The sequence below is a fragment of the Scomber japonicus genome, chromosome 13 (genome assembly GCF_027409825.1).
Source record: "Scomber japonicus isolate fScoJap1 chromosome 13, fScoJap1.pri, whole genome shotgun sequence".
Lineage (NCBI taxonomy): Eukaryota > Metazoa > Chordata > Actinopteri > Scombriformes > Scombridae > Scomber > Scomber japonicus.
In genome coordinates this window covers 27160339-27175323 of record NC_070590.1, presented here as the reverse complement: position 1 = coordinate 27175323, position 14985 = coordinate 27160339, and the positions used below count along the sequence as shown (strand labels likewise).

General features: G+C 40.6%; 1 long non-coding RNA gene across 1 annotated transcript; it reads right to left on the bottom strand.

Moving 5' to 3' along the window:
* Window positions 1-12444: 12444 nt before the first annotated feature.
* LOC128371515 (uncharacterized) lies at window positions 12445-13439 on the bottom strand. Its single transcript, XR_008322810.1, has 3 exons — window positions 13319-13439; window positions 12630-12699; window positions 12445-12520 (listed from the first exon to the last, which is right to left on the bottom strand). It is a non-coding gene; the product is annotated as an uncharacterized LOC128371515 (long non-coding RNA).
* Window positions 13440-14985: the final 1546 nt, after the last annotated feature.

The window sequence follows — 14985 nt, the reverse complement described above, 5'->3', positions numbered from 1 at the left end:
TTGCTGAATTTTGGCTTCTCATCATCATACAGCGTGCACCCAGGATTCTTACCTTTGTTAGACAACTTTGCCATTATGTTAAGAGACCAGTAGGGGTCAGCAGTCCATTAAATTTATCCCATGTTGCAGTGAGGAGAGCAGAAGAAGCCCTCCTCCACTTTACCTGCAGTGTTTGTGTTGAAAGAACTCAGGTTTCAACACAGAACCTGTTTGTTTATTCATAAGGGAAACTCCTTTAATATGAACGCTCTTTACTCAGTCAATCGATTGGTTCTGCTTTTTTTAGGTGTGTGTGTGTGTGTGTGTGTGTGTGTGTGTGTGTGTGTGTGTGTGTGTGTGTGTGCGTGCGATCATGAGCATGACGGTCTCACCATTGTGGTTTTTCAGATAGCTTTCAAGTAGTACTGCCTTTTTTTTCTCCTTGTTTGCTTCTCTGTGGTTTTAACATTCATCACAGCTCCCTGTTCTTCTTCTTGACTGAAGAGAACCCCGAGCAGTTTGTTTGCCACAGGATTAATTACTCTGTATGCTTTCTGTGTGCCAATCAGTATATTTTCTGTATAATCTCGCCACGACCAAACATGTTTGCTTGTTTAACGAGTGATTCTGACATGATATAAATACTTAAACATTTGCTCAGTTTAGTGTTTACTCCAATTAAAAGGACTGCTTTTCTGTTCAAAAACTATCAGTGCTTTTCCATTGAGCTCCACATTCTTGCATCGAGCCTCACAGATATTAAAGTGCAGAGTGCTGGGCTGAGGCAGGGTTAGGACCTGGACTCAGGCTGGCACACAGCCTACTGCTGGAAGTACACTGACATATTTTTTCATTTCCATAATAAAAAAAATTATCAAAAACTCGCCAGAGGAGAGTTTGAGTCAGACAAAAGTTTTTGTTGTGGAAACATTAGGATGGCTTAGTCACAGAAGGGATAGAGAGGAGTGTGTGCAGCACTTGCGTGGCAGGTTTTTCCTCATCATACTGGTATTTTAGATCATATTTGACTGGTAATCTGCCAGTACTGTCAGCAGAGAGGAATGTTTTTCTTCAGCAATTCATTGGATTTTGTAGATTTGTAGATTTTGTTACTCTCCAAGCGTTTCATATATTTCTGAATTACTGTTGAGAAAGAAGTTTGATCATTGGAATTTAACCCTTACGTACTGTTCATATTCTGACCCGGCTTCCTTTATAATTGTGCCTGTACAATCAGACTACATTATGAACTTATGTTATCTAAAATGAGAACATAACCATAATGATTTATTTCAAGTGAAGGATGCAACAATATTTGAATATCAGGCTTCATGGTAGCCTTTAACACCCTCTATGTGCAAAAATAGATGATTTTGAAGAAATACATTTCCATTTTTGGACATTGTAAGCCCCTATAGAAAAAATCTTAGCAGCTAATAAGATAGACACCATAATAACAGTCGATAACTTCATCATTTTACCCACAAAAGTTATACAATTTCATTTGAATGCAGAGATCTAACTGGAGATCTCAACATGTATTGTAGGCTTACCTGTAACTGTATAGAGTAACATACTGTCATCCTGCCAGCTGAGCTATGAGCGTGCTGCTACATCTGACGGCAGATCACCTCCCGACAGGGCCACTCACCACAAACACAGGCGTACAATTTCATGCAGATTGGAGGTAAAGTGTCTGCAAATGACATACGCTAAATGGCACACACACACGACCCCTGGCTGTGCATGAGTCAGCTCAGCCGCTAGCGTCACATGCACTTATGGTATATCGAGCAAAGTGAATGAACGAGAATGAAATACGATCATTATCATCAGTGAAAATTATATAATGACTGTAGTTTCCATTCTGCAGCAGCACTATTATAGATAGAGCCTCTTGAAAGAATAAAACAATGTATGATGCAGCTGTGCCATCACACATAATTGTACAGTCAGGCTGCCAGTCCAGTGTGAGAATGAAGCTCACCGTCATGCCTGTGGGAGATGAACTACTTGTAATTCTAAAATTCTGGAATCTCATGCTGCTCTTGAGAAACAGTTTCCTGTGTCGATGAAGGTGATTAGTCCAGCAGCACAGTAGACTTGGCAGAAGTATTTGCACCTGGGTTCTTATTTATCAGAGCATGTAGTTCTTTGTGTGAACCTAATGAGCAGTAATAAAACTCACCTGTCCAACTTCATCTGTTTGTAAATATACTGTACATAGAGAGGTCCATTAGTTTTTCACCTCTGTATCATACATTACACATTCCTTTAACCCTTATATACTGTTCAAGGTACAATTTGACCCTTTTTTTACACTTGAGAGAAGAAACATTTTTCCATCTCTCTCTCTTCCCAAACTGAAGAATACACTCTCTCAAAGCTTCAATAAGGATTAATCACCAATGTATTAATGATTGATGAGGTGTTCATGAATGATTTGAGGTTCTGAAATGATGTATAGAGAGGGATGCAGCGAAGTGCCCTAATATTAACAGTATGTAAGGGTTAAAGTTGCAATACGCAAAATTCAGCCACTAGATGTCGCACTATAGCACCAACATGTTAGACCTAAACAAACGTGTGTGTGTGTTGTTTATTGGATAAAGTTGAGGGGAAAAAAGAAGGAAAGCCAACAATTCACCAAACTGAGTTAAAAACTTCAAACTAAACCATTACTTCACTATATCTATACATAGAAAATAGTTGTATGCTGATATCTAGTGAGGCTGAATATTGTTTATTGCACCTTTTTAAAGTTGCACTTGTATTTGTTTTAGTTAAGTCAATGGAAATGTCCTCACCCAGAGTGTTTATATATGTAAAGAATAACTGGAATGTATGAGTGCAGGGAGGATACTTGACAATCTATAAATTATGCTTACATGGTTGAGGAAGAGTTGACTTTTTGTCTGTAATTTAGTAATCGCTTTACCCACAAAAGCTCTACATACCATTGGGGGGTTGTTGGTCGTCATGGTGAGGAGTGGATCTAAATACATGCACAAGCATCTCTGAAGCACCACGAGAAACTGCTCAATCACAGTCTGAGCGTTTAAGCACAACACTGTGTGGATGCATGGCTTAGAAATGAGCCAATCTCATGGCTTCATTGTTTGTGTTATTAGGAAAAATATATTTCAGGACACATTTTCAAGAACGAAATAAGTAGCACAGCTGTGACATCAACTACAGCGAGGCTCTGTGTAATTGCGCAGATTTCTAAATGAGTTAACAAACATTGCAGAGAAAGCAGTTTGTCTGACAGAGTGATGGCTGCAACATGTGTCGGCTCTGCTGCTCTCATCAGCGTGAGCCTTTCCTTCAGTCCAACTCACTGCAGGTGCTTTTATGCATCAGTTAAAAAAATAAAAATGGCAGTATATTATGACTAGACTGTTCTGGAAAGGTTTTTGTACTAATGAAGATGTTGAAGTAATCATACTCAGGACAGCTGTGGGAGTCTCTACTGATTTTGGCGTTGTAATGTTGATGCAGGCCATGGAAGCATATTGAATGTCAAAACGTCTGCGTGGGACAGCTTCAATCCTGACAATAAAGCTGGAAACTATCCAAAGAGAAAGAATTTATATCCCTGCAGTCTTGCTACATATTGTCTAAAAATGCTCCATTAGCTTGAAGTCTGGGGGTGGTAGAAACCACTTCAGCCACCTGAATTCTCTTTTGTCTCTATAACCTTCATGAGAGGATGAATGCTTTCTGCCAGTACACGAGTCTGCCAGAAGTCTGCTTTTGAAAAAGTTCTAGTGACGTGAAGGGACACAGATGGTCATGAACAAAGCTTAGGTACAGTGTGGCACTGAGAGGAAAATACAGATATATATACCACCAGTCTGTTCCACTGATACAGCACAGAATGGATCCACAGAATAATGCTGTTTATACTTCACTTGTAGGGTAAAAGAATGTAACATAATATACCTCCAACCAATCACATATGCACACAAACACATTTCACAACATTTAAAAAGAGGCAGTCAGATGATAATAAACTGTGCAAGACTGTCCCATAGCTAGAATCTTAGTCTGTAAATGTGGATGGTATTAATCACATATTAAACCACTGATGATGTAACAAGGTGTGATGTCACCCTTTGGTGTCATTGGATCCAGTTTAAAACCCAAAGTTGCAGCTTACGGTCAGCGCCATCTTTTCCATTTGGAGCCAGGACTGTCCATATAAGGAGTGCAGGGTGTTGCCTTTCACACGTAGTGCTGCACACTTGGGCTAAAGTTGGCTACTAAGTTGGTACTAAGTGCTTGCTAGCCTGTGAATAAGCCTTAGCAATGTCTTTCAGTAGCTAATGCTAGTTTGACAGGAGGAGAGGACCATACGTGTGTTAATGTTTTGATTGACAGCCATGAGCTCCTACTCTTGACTTGGGCCTTCTCCGATTGGTTAGAAGGGGCGAGACTCACTTAAAAACTTGAGACGGGAAATATCTTGTGTGCAGTGAGCCTGGCTAACAGACAACAGCTCTCTACATTAGGACTGTTGTAACTCACTGTTGTTTGCTGGATAAACTCCAGCTCACAGAACTTCTGCTGGCTGCATGTTTTTTATTTGTTGCTTTACTGCATCATTCCATTTATGATGGAACTGTCACAGTCCCTGGCAACAACAATTAACAAATAAAATCAAACAATAAACCTGTTGACCCGCTCCACATGCTTCTCATATTGAGTTGCAGCCACACAGTTTGTTGTCAGAATGAAATGGCTGTTTGCCTTAACTAACATGTGTATCTAATAAAGTAGCCGCTTTCTTTAAAACCTCACTTCACCTCATTCTCCCCCTTCTTCTCTAGCAGTATTTTTCAGCGAGCCTCTGCACTACTTGATGTCTCTCTTGAATGGCCTCCAGCTTTTTCCTCTATTCCTCTGCTTTCCCCTCAGTCCTCTCCCAGCCCCGCAGGCTGCCGGCTGCACAATCCAGTCAGCAGTCAGACACCAGGAAAACAACTTTATTGACTTCACTACTACTATCCCACTGTGCCAATCAGGTCCTGCTCTTCCATATGGTTTATGTGAAACCTAGCATTTTAGTCCCGGCCTTGTCGCACATAGACCACGCTGAGGTTCAGGCTCTTACACGTTTTACTATTACTGGCCTTCCAAACCGCATAAGCTGCTGCTGTCCAGGGTCTCAGGGTCACAGTTCTCAACTACTGAAAAGTTCTTTTTTAAAGATGTTATATATCAGCTACCTAATTAATCATAGAGCTGCGTCTCAATTTGTAGATAGTTTGCAGCTTTCATTATCAAACTGACATTCAGCATCTATCATGTCCCTACTGTTTGTTTCTATTTTCAGGGCTTCCATTGTGGTGTTAAGGTCACAGCCTGATAGCTTTTGTGTTGAAGGACTACCTTTCTCCTCTCATCCAGACAGCTAAGAGGCCATTTAATGGCTGTGCGTGCAGGAAATATCATGTAGCAATGAAACTGATATGAATTCAAATTTGAGATAAGAATTCTAAACTGCATTATGCAAAGTTTTTTAAAGATATTGATGTTCTGAGATATAGATCAATAATAAACACGGAGCGTGATGACTCACCCGAGATATTCTGTGTGTGCGTGTGTGAGAGAGAAAGACAAAGAGAACAGTGCGGTGTATCCAGCCCTCCGACAATAATCACGGTAATCAATCTGAGTTTAACAGCTGTGAAGGAGTGGCCCCCCCCCCCCCCCCCCCCCCCCCATCTCAAACAACACTGCGTGCACTTTTAAAAGGGTGTGATTCTTGTGTGTGTGGGTGAATGAGGGCCGTAGCTCGTGTGTATGCGTGCGGTCACGCGTGTGATGAAGAGTGACACCTCCTCCTCTGCCGTTCTTCAGGCCAGCTCGCTGCGGTGTCGCTGTACGACTGATGCGTCTCAGCTGTCTCCACCTTCAGACGATGTGGGGGGTAGGGTGGGGGGGGCACTCATCATTTTTATCCGTGCTCTTACGCATCTATCTATCCATCCATCCCTCCATCACTTTTCCTGCATTAGCCCCTGCTGGCAGAGCATCGTGACACAATATGCTCCCACTGCCCGCTCACCCACCCCTTTTTTTTTTTTTTTTACTCACAAAGGAGCAGGAGTGATGCATAGAATGAATTCCCTCCCCCCAGTGGGAACCAATCTATCAACTAGCAGCACCACACTGAAGACAGCACTGTCCAGAACCAGCACACACACAGCCAGGCTGCCCTTTTTTAAAGGCGCATGGTGGCAAAACAGCAGGAACACTCAAGACAACACTATGCAGCTTTTTTACAGGATGTAAAAGAAAACCAAAGACTGGTCTGATCTCTATAATTATATATGCATACATGTGTGTTAGTGTGGACAAAGCAAACTCAGAGCTTTGGCCCACAAAAAGATGATGTCAAACCTCTGTCACATGTTCACGCAGAGGTCCTCTGACCACTCCTTGTGAGCAGCGGATGATGTAACGCTTACATTCATTCTGCCCTTGTTAGAGGAAACAAAAGACCAGCCACACACACACACACACACACACACACACACACACACACACACACAGACACACATAACCTCTCTCTCTCTCTCTCTCTCTCTCTCTCTCTCTCTCTCTCTCTCTCTCTCTCTCTCTCTCTCTCTCTCTCTCTCTCTCTCTCTCTCTCTCTCTCTTCATCTCTTATGGTTGTTATTGGAGGACAACACTGTACAGCGGTCGGGTTGAAAATATGATGCTGTCTGTTAAGATATAATTCAAGAAAATAAGTCATAACATCATCAGTCACATCCTGGCAAATTGTATCATGACTTTTAATACAACGTCAGTTTGTATTTTACTGTGGAAGACTTGTTTTCATTTTCAAATGTTTGGATTTGGGTCTGAACATCGATGAATGAAATCTAGTAGACTGTGGAGAAAAGAAATGACAGTGAGGTGAAGCCAGCATGAGGGTGTGACACACATCATTCAGAATAAAGGAAGGTCAGCTGTGGCTACATGATGTTAGAGTGTATCATGTAAAATCTTGCTTCTTACATCTTGACTCTTAAAAGCAATGCAATGTCTATCTGCATTGCACAGCTTTGATATATCTCAGTTGTGACCTATAAGCGATGTTTCATATGAATAGTGAAAATGCACAAAACAGAATAAAAAAATGTGTAGCAGTGATGCCCATCCCTTTTTCTTTCTTTTTTTTTTTTTTTTACTAACTAATGTATAATCTTGCAACCTTATCTTATAAGTGATCTTGCTTATTTTAGAGGTTAATCACTGCTAATTTAGACAGACTTGAATTTTAAAGTGGTAATACTTAAGATTTTCAGGGGGCAGCATGTAGGTGCAATTAGTCATCATGATTGACTGTCATTCATTTCACTTAAGACCAAATTGCAAGAAAAATGACACACAAGCTGATATAAAAATGTACCAATCTTCAATGTTAATAACTGAAAATGTTATTATAGAGCAGTTCAAGCTTATAAAACTATTGTCAATAGATCAGAAACATATGTTAGAAATAAAACTGCAGTGTCTGTTTACATGTTAAACAGACACTGCAGCTCTCTTCTATCCCAACTCTCTTCTGTTTCTTTTTCATTAAACACACACTGTATATGCAGCTGTTAACTACTGTAAATACTAATAATTGACATCTTAAAAAAGTTTCATGGACATAAATGAGATATTGTCCCACATCAGCACTTTGAACTGGTTTTCAGCTTGAACAATAGTCAAAAGATTAGAAAAACGTTATATAAGTCTGGTCCATTTACCATTTGAACAATATAAATCCAGTTTTGTTACTATAAATAAAACAGTGTATTAACAGATGAATAGACTGAGGATTTAACTGACAATTTATGACGTAGATGGTCTGTGTTTCATGGTGCTTCTTATACCTCCCACTGAGCTACAAATATAAAACACATCACTTCCTGCTGGATGTTTCCAGGCAAGGCCCTCTGTGGCACTAACAGTTTAGATCAGCAAATGTTCTAAACATATGTTTGTGTTACGGCTCTATACAGATGTACATCCTCACTCAGAGGGATGTTCACCTTCTCCTTCACTGTTTGCGATTCGTCAACTGAACTGACATCCAGCCAGTCAGCGAGAAGCATTACTGACCCAAAACTCTGCTCCACACACACACACACTCTCTCTCTCTTGTTATGGCATTTGCAGCTAGACTAGACTGATTTATTTAACTTTCCTCCTTCACACTTGACAAACCCTCCTGTTTTCTCCTACCTGACCTGGTTGGGAGGGGGGGTTGAGGTGGGGTTTGGGCCTCCAGTGGGGAAATGCCTGGGACGTGGGAACATTTTAGGTTCCAGGAGCGCTGAAAGCATGTTTGGAACACCCCCCCCCCCCTCTGGCCTCATGAAAATGAAGCAGGGATAGAGGAGACAAAATTGCTCTATCCCCTTGACACTGATATGTTTTTATTGTTTTCTGCATTCCAGTCATTTCTGTCAAATAAGATCGTTGGAAGTGTCTAAAAAGGATACATGTAGCTCCTGCATCCCATTCCACTCTTTCTGGACATTATCTAACACATTGGTGTGTGTGAATGTAATGGGCCACAGATAACAGCAGTGTGCAGAGTGCCCTCAATGAGTAGGATTCACATATTGACAATAAACTCTCTGCACTGAGGTGGAAATCCATTTTTAGCCTCAGTGGGCTCTATCATCTGAGGGTTACTCTGCATTAGGTCACTCTCTCCCTTCAATCTGATTGTGTTTCTATGTGTGTGTATGTACAGTAAGCTAATCTATCTCAATGGGATTTGTTTGGTGAACTCGCTCCAAGTTATGATCTCACCCCCATTTTTTACAAGCGATCTCTCTTCGTTTAAATCCCTCCGCACTCCTCAGACCTTTACTAGAGTCATTTTTATAGCTTTAGTAATGATTTTAGACGTAGCTCCCTCACACTTCCTCCTGAAGTACTGCGGCAAAGCCCCACAGGCAGCCTCGCATTTGAAAAACCCCTCTAGTTCTGCAGTCTGACAAAAATAACGGTGTGAAAATAGTGTCATGGGAGAGCAGCCATTATTTTTAATCGTGGCATTACTCTATTTTCTGCAAACTTCCAACCCCCTGCAGTTGAAAATAACACATTAATGAGAGGCTTGGACTTATGTTATTCATAATGGGTGTAATGCTGTATAGCAGAGCAGCTGATGAATCACCAAGAACAATATCCTTGATTTAGAGTCATCATATTCTTAACTCAAGTCAGGCTGACAGTCTGGATAATGAATTGACTTGTTTTCCTATAATCAAATATGTTAAAAAAACAGCTGTGAATTTATATCACATCAGAAATTCTAGCACTCAGTAGCTACACTTTAGTATGCAGTGAGAAAAGTTGTAGCTCTTTGTCCTTGGTGTTGAGTTGTGTTGTTCTGATAATATTCTGATGAAAATATAATATAAAATGTAAAGTTTTTATCATTAGTTTATGTACATTTGTTACCCAGTGTGAAGCACTGTGTAACTTAGGTTTTGAAATGTGCCCTATGCATTATTTTTACTATCATTTAATAACAAATCCTCAAGGTCTCTGGTCAATGAGGTTAAATGAGGACTGAAGGGTCATTTGACCCTGGTAGCTCTTCTAGTACTTCTGCTGGCACAGTACTGAGATCATTTTATTAGCCACACCAGCAGTGCATCTCTGTGAATGGCAATGTCATTCTGTCAGTCAGACACTTTGGTCCAGACGGAAATATCTTGGAAATGTTTTGGCACAATATTTTGTACAGACATTCATGGCTTCCAGATGATGATGATGATGATGATGATGATGATGATGATCCTTATGACATTGGACTACCCTGGACTTTTCCTCTAGTGCCAGAATCAGGTCAAACTGTTAAAGACCGTGTAAAGTGAAATCAGACATTTTCTTCTAAACACATTAAATAGGTCATAAATGTATTTCTAAAAAAGGTGTAAAAAGCATTTCAACCATTTAGATTTGAATTGTGGAGCTAGGCTTCACAAACTGTGTTTCAAGATTTCTGTGTCAGGATTTAGTAGGCGGGTCTGAAATCTCCGCCGCGTTACGTAACGCGGCGGTAATTATCATAAACCCGCCCCTGCTGCTGTTGCAGTATAAATACACTCAGCGCATTAGCCTCAGTCGTTTTCCAGCTCGCTCTCGCGTTTTGGATAGCATCAATTACAGTAATTTTCAGCTAGCTAACTAGTCATGACTCCTCGTGTGTGCATCTTCACTGGAAGTCTGGATTTTTGAGCAGTCCGTTGTGTCTGGTTAGAGGTGCCGCACCGACCGTCTCCCTCCCCGGCTTACGTCCTCTCGTCCCGCCGGTGCTACTGGCATTACGTGCCCGCCACCGACCGTTCCCCTCCCCGGCTTACGTCCCCTGTCCCGCCGGCAGCAGGTGCTACTGGCATTACGTGCCCGCCACCGACCGTCTCCCTCCCCGGCTTATCCTCCCATCCCGCCGGCAGCAGGTGCCTATATCACCGCCACCAGCCCGCCACCGACCGTCTCCCTCCCCGGGTTACATCCTCCCGTCCCGCCGACAGCAGGTGCCATCATCACCGCCACCGGCATTATGTGCCCGTCAGAGAGTGTAAGTAACGTTATGTGCTTATAAGTTATAATACTGTACATTTAGGCAATTAAATGCATTTTGCTGAATGTGCAAATCCTGAAAGTGATTTTACATCATGCACCCTGTCATGCCCGTGTAATGTTAGCATGCATGTAATCGTGACATAATTTGGCCTTATTCCCTGAGCGTCATCCATCCGACAACACAATGATAACCGACAGGTAATATTTTATGTGCACCAATATAGCTATGACAAGGAATTATATGTAGACTGAGGTTTTACGTTTGTGTGTAATGTAAAACATGGACCGAGGGACACCTAAAATGAGCGTCAAAGTGGCTTCCGAGGTACCCACGAGGTATGTTGTGTGTATGTATGCAGTGGTCATGATGACAGCCTAATGTCTCTTTTCTTTTCCAATGTACAGGTCTCAGTGTCTTCCTCCAGCATATCTGGCAGCCACTGTTCCTGTGACTTACCTTGTGCCTAGACTTGGGCGGTATATATTTTTTTCAAGCCTTCATAGCTTCCAGACATTTACCTTGGTGTATGGTATTTATTACACATTTCTGGCGACTAATTTCCGTGGTGACTAAAACATTTGAAATTAAACCACTATAACAGTATGAAGCACTCAGAAAGCACCTTGGTATACTGCAACACCTTTATACCGCCCAAGCCTACTCCTGCCTCAGCCAATCTCAGGACCAGAGCTCCACCGGCCTCCATTGTAAAAGAAGTAAGTTGTGACACACACAAATATATCATTACTCAATAATACATTTATTTTACACATTGGACACATTTTATAAACAAATAACAATATAAGTAAGCAATAAACTATAAATAATAAAACAATCTAAAGGGGAGGTTTAAAACCTGTGTATTCCCCATCTTCATCAGGGTACTCCTGATGAATGCGGAGGACAACACAGGAGGGGATGACAACCCGGTTGTCCTTTCCCAGGTATCCCCAGCACCAGGACACAAAACTCCTGTAGGCCAGGTAGCGAGCACGCCTGTAATAAAAAATGTAGAAAAATACTTTGATTTATATTTTTATGTATGTTTCTTTTTGGTATGTTGTCCTCTGTGTAATCAAATTTGACACTGGAGCTGTCTTTCACAAAACATTATTGACATGTGTTGTCTTTTAGAAGAACCTATCCGAAACCAAACTGAACTTATTTGTTTGATTGATGTAATAAACAAAAAGCCTTTCCCTCCACATTTTTTGTCATGTCTTACAGATTGGGACCTCGGAAGATGAGTTTGATTCATCAACCTGCAGTCTACCTCCTCATATTGGCTAAATGGATGGACAAGAAAATGGACAGCAGTTTTTTTATTCCAAGGAATTTCCACGACCACACAGCTACATTTTCAGAAATAATAATAATGATAATCTAGTGATTGCTTGTATAAATGTCCAATCATGTGCATTCAGTTTATACATCTATATATCAAGGTGATGTACATGTTGGTTGATTTACTATGTAGTGAAAAACAGCTAAAGAATGAACCAGTATTTATCTGTCCAACATGAGAGTTTATATATAGCTCAGGAAGATGAAGGATTAAAATGGATACAGTCAAGCATCACTCATGTGCTTTAAGTGTAAATGAAATACACTGTATACATTAGTTAACTATAATATGATTGTATAAATGATGTAAGTTTATTCCCGGGTACTAAACCTTACCTCTCTTTGAAAGGCATGTCATTTGATCAACACAAGTGTAATTTATAAATATCCGAAATCAGTAAAACAAATATTATATTGTCTACGTTACCCAGATCTTTCCTTTTCCGCCAGTGGTCCATGGTCTGCCTGATAAATGTTTAGGGCATTCTGCAGGGAGTAGGGGTTCAGGCAGACTGGCTCCAAGCCTGGATGAAGAGTCATGCAGCGTGGCTCTTCAGGCAGCTCTCCACATCTACTCTGAACCTATAGGAATATGTGTAATAGGTGTTTTAGTGCTAGACATCTAGTATGCTGCTGCTTATGTATTCATTATTTGAATTATTATTGTGAAAAACAGTTTTCATTTACATACAGCATTCAGCTCCTTGCAGCAGACATTTTCAACCTCTGTGGGCATTGTTCTGCATTCTCCACATGTGCACCTGCACAAGTACATTTTTAATCACAGTGTGACAAATGTTAACCATTTCAGTTGTCAGTTCAGTATGAAGCCTGGTTCAGCAAAACGACCTAATCAGTTGAAGCATATTGTCTTATTCAGCCTGTGTAATGATGACATTCAGCAATCCACAAATTAATCAGAAGACACAAGTAAGTAACTGACTAAGTGAAACTGGCTAGTGTTATATTTTACTTTTTTGTAGTCTAATTAGTTACCTAATGCGTTTCCCCACATTTGTTGAATAATGTGATCTGAAAAAACGAGTAAACTGCCTCCTTTCAAAGCTGGACAAACTGAATTTAAATGGGTTTACCACCCACTACAGTCTAAAACAAATACTAGTACTACCTTTATTAGGTATAAACAAAAGGAGTAATTAAATTAACGAAACATTAATAAAAATCAAGTGTTGTTTAATCTGTGAACAGACAAAACAATCACAATTCTTCATTACATGAAACCCTAACGTTTTTGCTAGGCTATAATAGTCAGTGGGAGCGTAACTCGGTTGCTAGCTTGGCGGCTAACTCGGCTAACTGTAGACTCCCATAGTCAGTAATACATATTGCTAACTTGCATAAATAGGAGAAATACATTACCATTCTGTTGCAGACTGTGAGGCACGAGATTGTGCAGGTTCATTGTCTGAGTCAGTGTCTGGCTCTGATGGCTCGAACATGTAGGGCTGGGTCACTGCAATGCTGTTAGCGCGAGCGTCCATTGCTACTGTTGCTATGTTACACGGAGGCGGCCCCCTTCCGTGCGTAGGTGTGTTTCCAGCGCCTTCAGCAGACACGCCCCCAGCGTTTGACAGCACAGAGAAGTGCTTGATTTTTCATGATTTTAAAAGATAATTTTACATACTTAGACAATTTTTCTAGCATTCAAATTTGGAAGGATGGTTAATAACACATCTGTCTATGATGTGACTAACTCAGAACACAAATATATTTTCACTTTACACGGTCTTTAATGTGTTATGACCAAAAGCTAGCAAAGCTGATCACATTCACATTAGCCTCAGCTCTACTTTGTGTTTATGGCTATCAGGCGATTATTCCCAGTGGTCATCTGCGGTATTGCAGCGAAATATTGCCACTGCAGCCCAAAAAGCATTTTCTCCATAGACCACCATTGTAAAAGAGACGTCTGTAAAACTCCTGACAGGACACCACCAACTGTAAACAAAGTCAATTATGACTCTTTGTTTTATGAATTTTTGATCCATGGAGGTTTTTTGTTTGTAAAACGTTCCTCCAGCCAAGAAAACCAATTTTAAAAACAGTGACATCATTACAATGTAAAGTCTGTGGGCCGAGTAGGAACTCACTGGTGGGGCCAGCAGGGGAAACACGACTGTACATATCCAGTGGTCCAAAACACTGAAGTAAAACCCAGCTACAGACTTTCTTTGGCGTATGCGCCAGCCGAGCCTTTCTTATAGGACTGAATAGGCTCCATGTCTGGTATGGTATCCAGCTCTTACACTACATCCATGGCTGAATCTTAATCTAGCATTTCCACTATGAGCATGTTAGTATGCTGGCACTGCTCTGGATAGCCCCATAGAGCTGCTAGCATGGCTGTAGAGGTTTTGTCTTGTTTTTGTATCACTTTTGGACTCCCTGCATGTCATTAGTGGGTCACTAGTAGGTGCCAAAGAAAACACTGTTGTCCTCAGTTATGGAAGTGGAAGTTATCAGAAGATATTAATTTAATCCTCCCATTTGTGATTCAAGTTCATAACAGGTCTGATTGTAGGACGACAGCACTGTATGATCTTCAATCACAGAAGTTTGGTGAAAATCTATAACAGAAGAATCATAATCAGTAATTCTCAACTCAACTCAACTTTATTTATAAAGCACTTTAAAACAACCACAGCTGAAACAAAGTGCTGTACATAAATACATAAAAACAACACAGGAAACGTAAAAACAATTAACAGGAAATAAATACTAAGATAATTGTTTATTGTTTTTAAAACAAATTAAAAACAATAAAACTAATTAAAATAAACAAACCATAAAACCATAAAACACTAAAACAGGAGCAGAGTCTCATGCACGGTTGAAAGCCAAGGAATAAAAATGAGGAAAAACTACTCTAATAGACAATACCTAAATGACATGTAAAGCTAAGCTATGGTGAATAAATGTGTGCCCCAAGGGAAGATGCTTTTTTCTGTTTTCTTGGGAATTTTTCTCTTTTTTCCATTAATTAGAGTGGAGCTTCAGCTGTGGTTATTCCCCGGACCACATCTGAC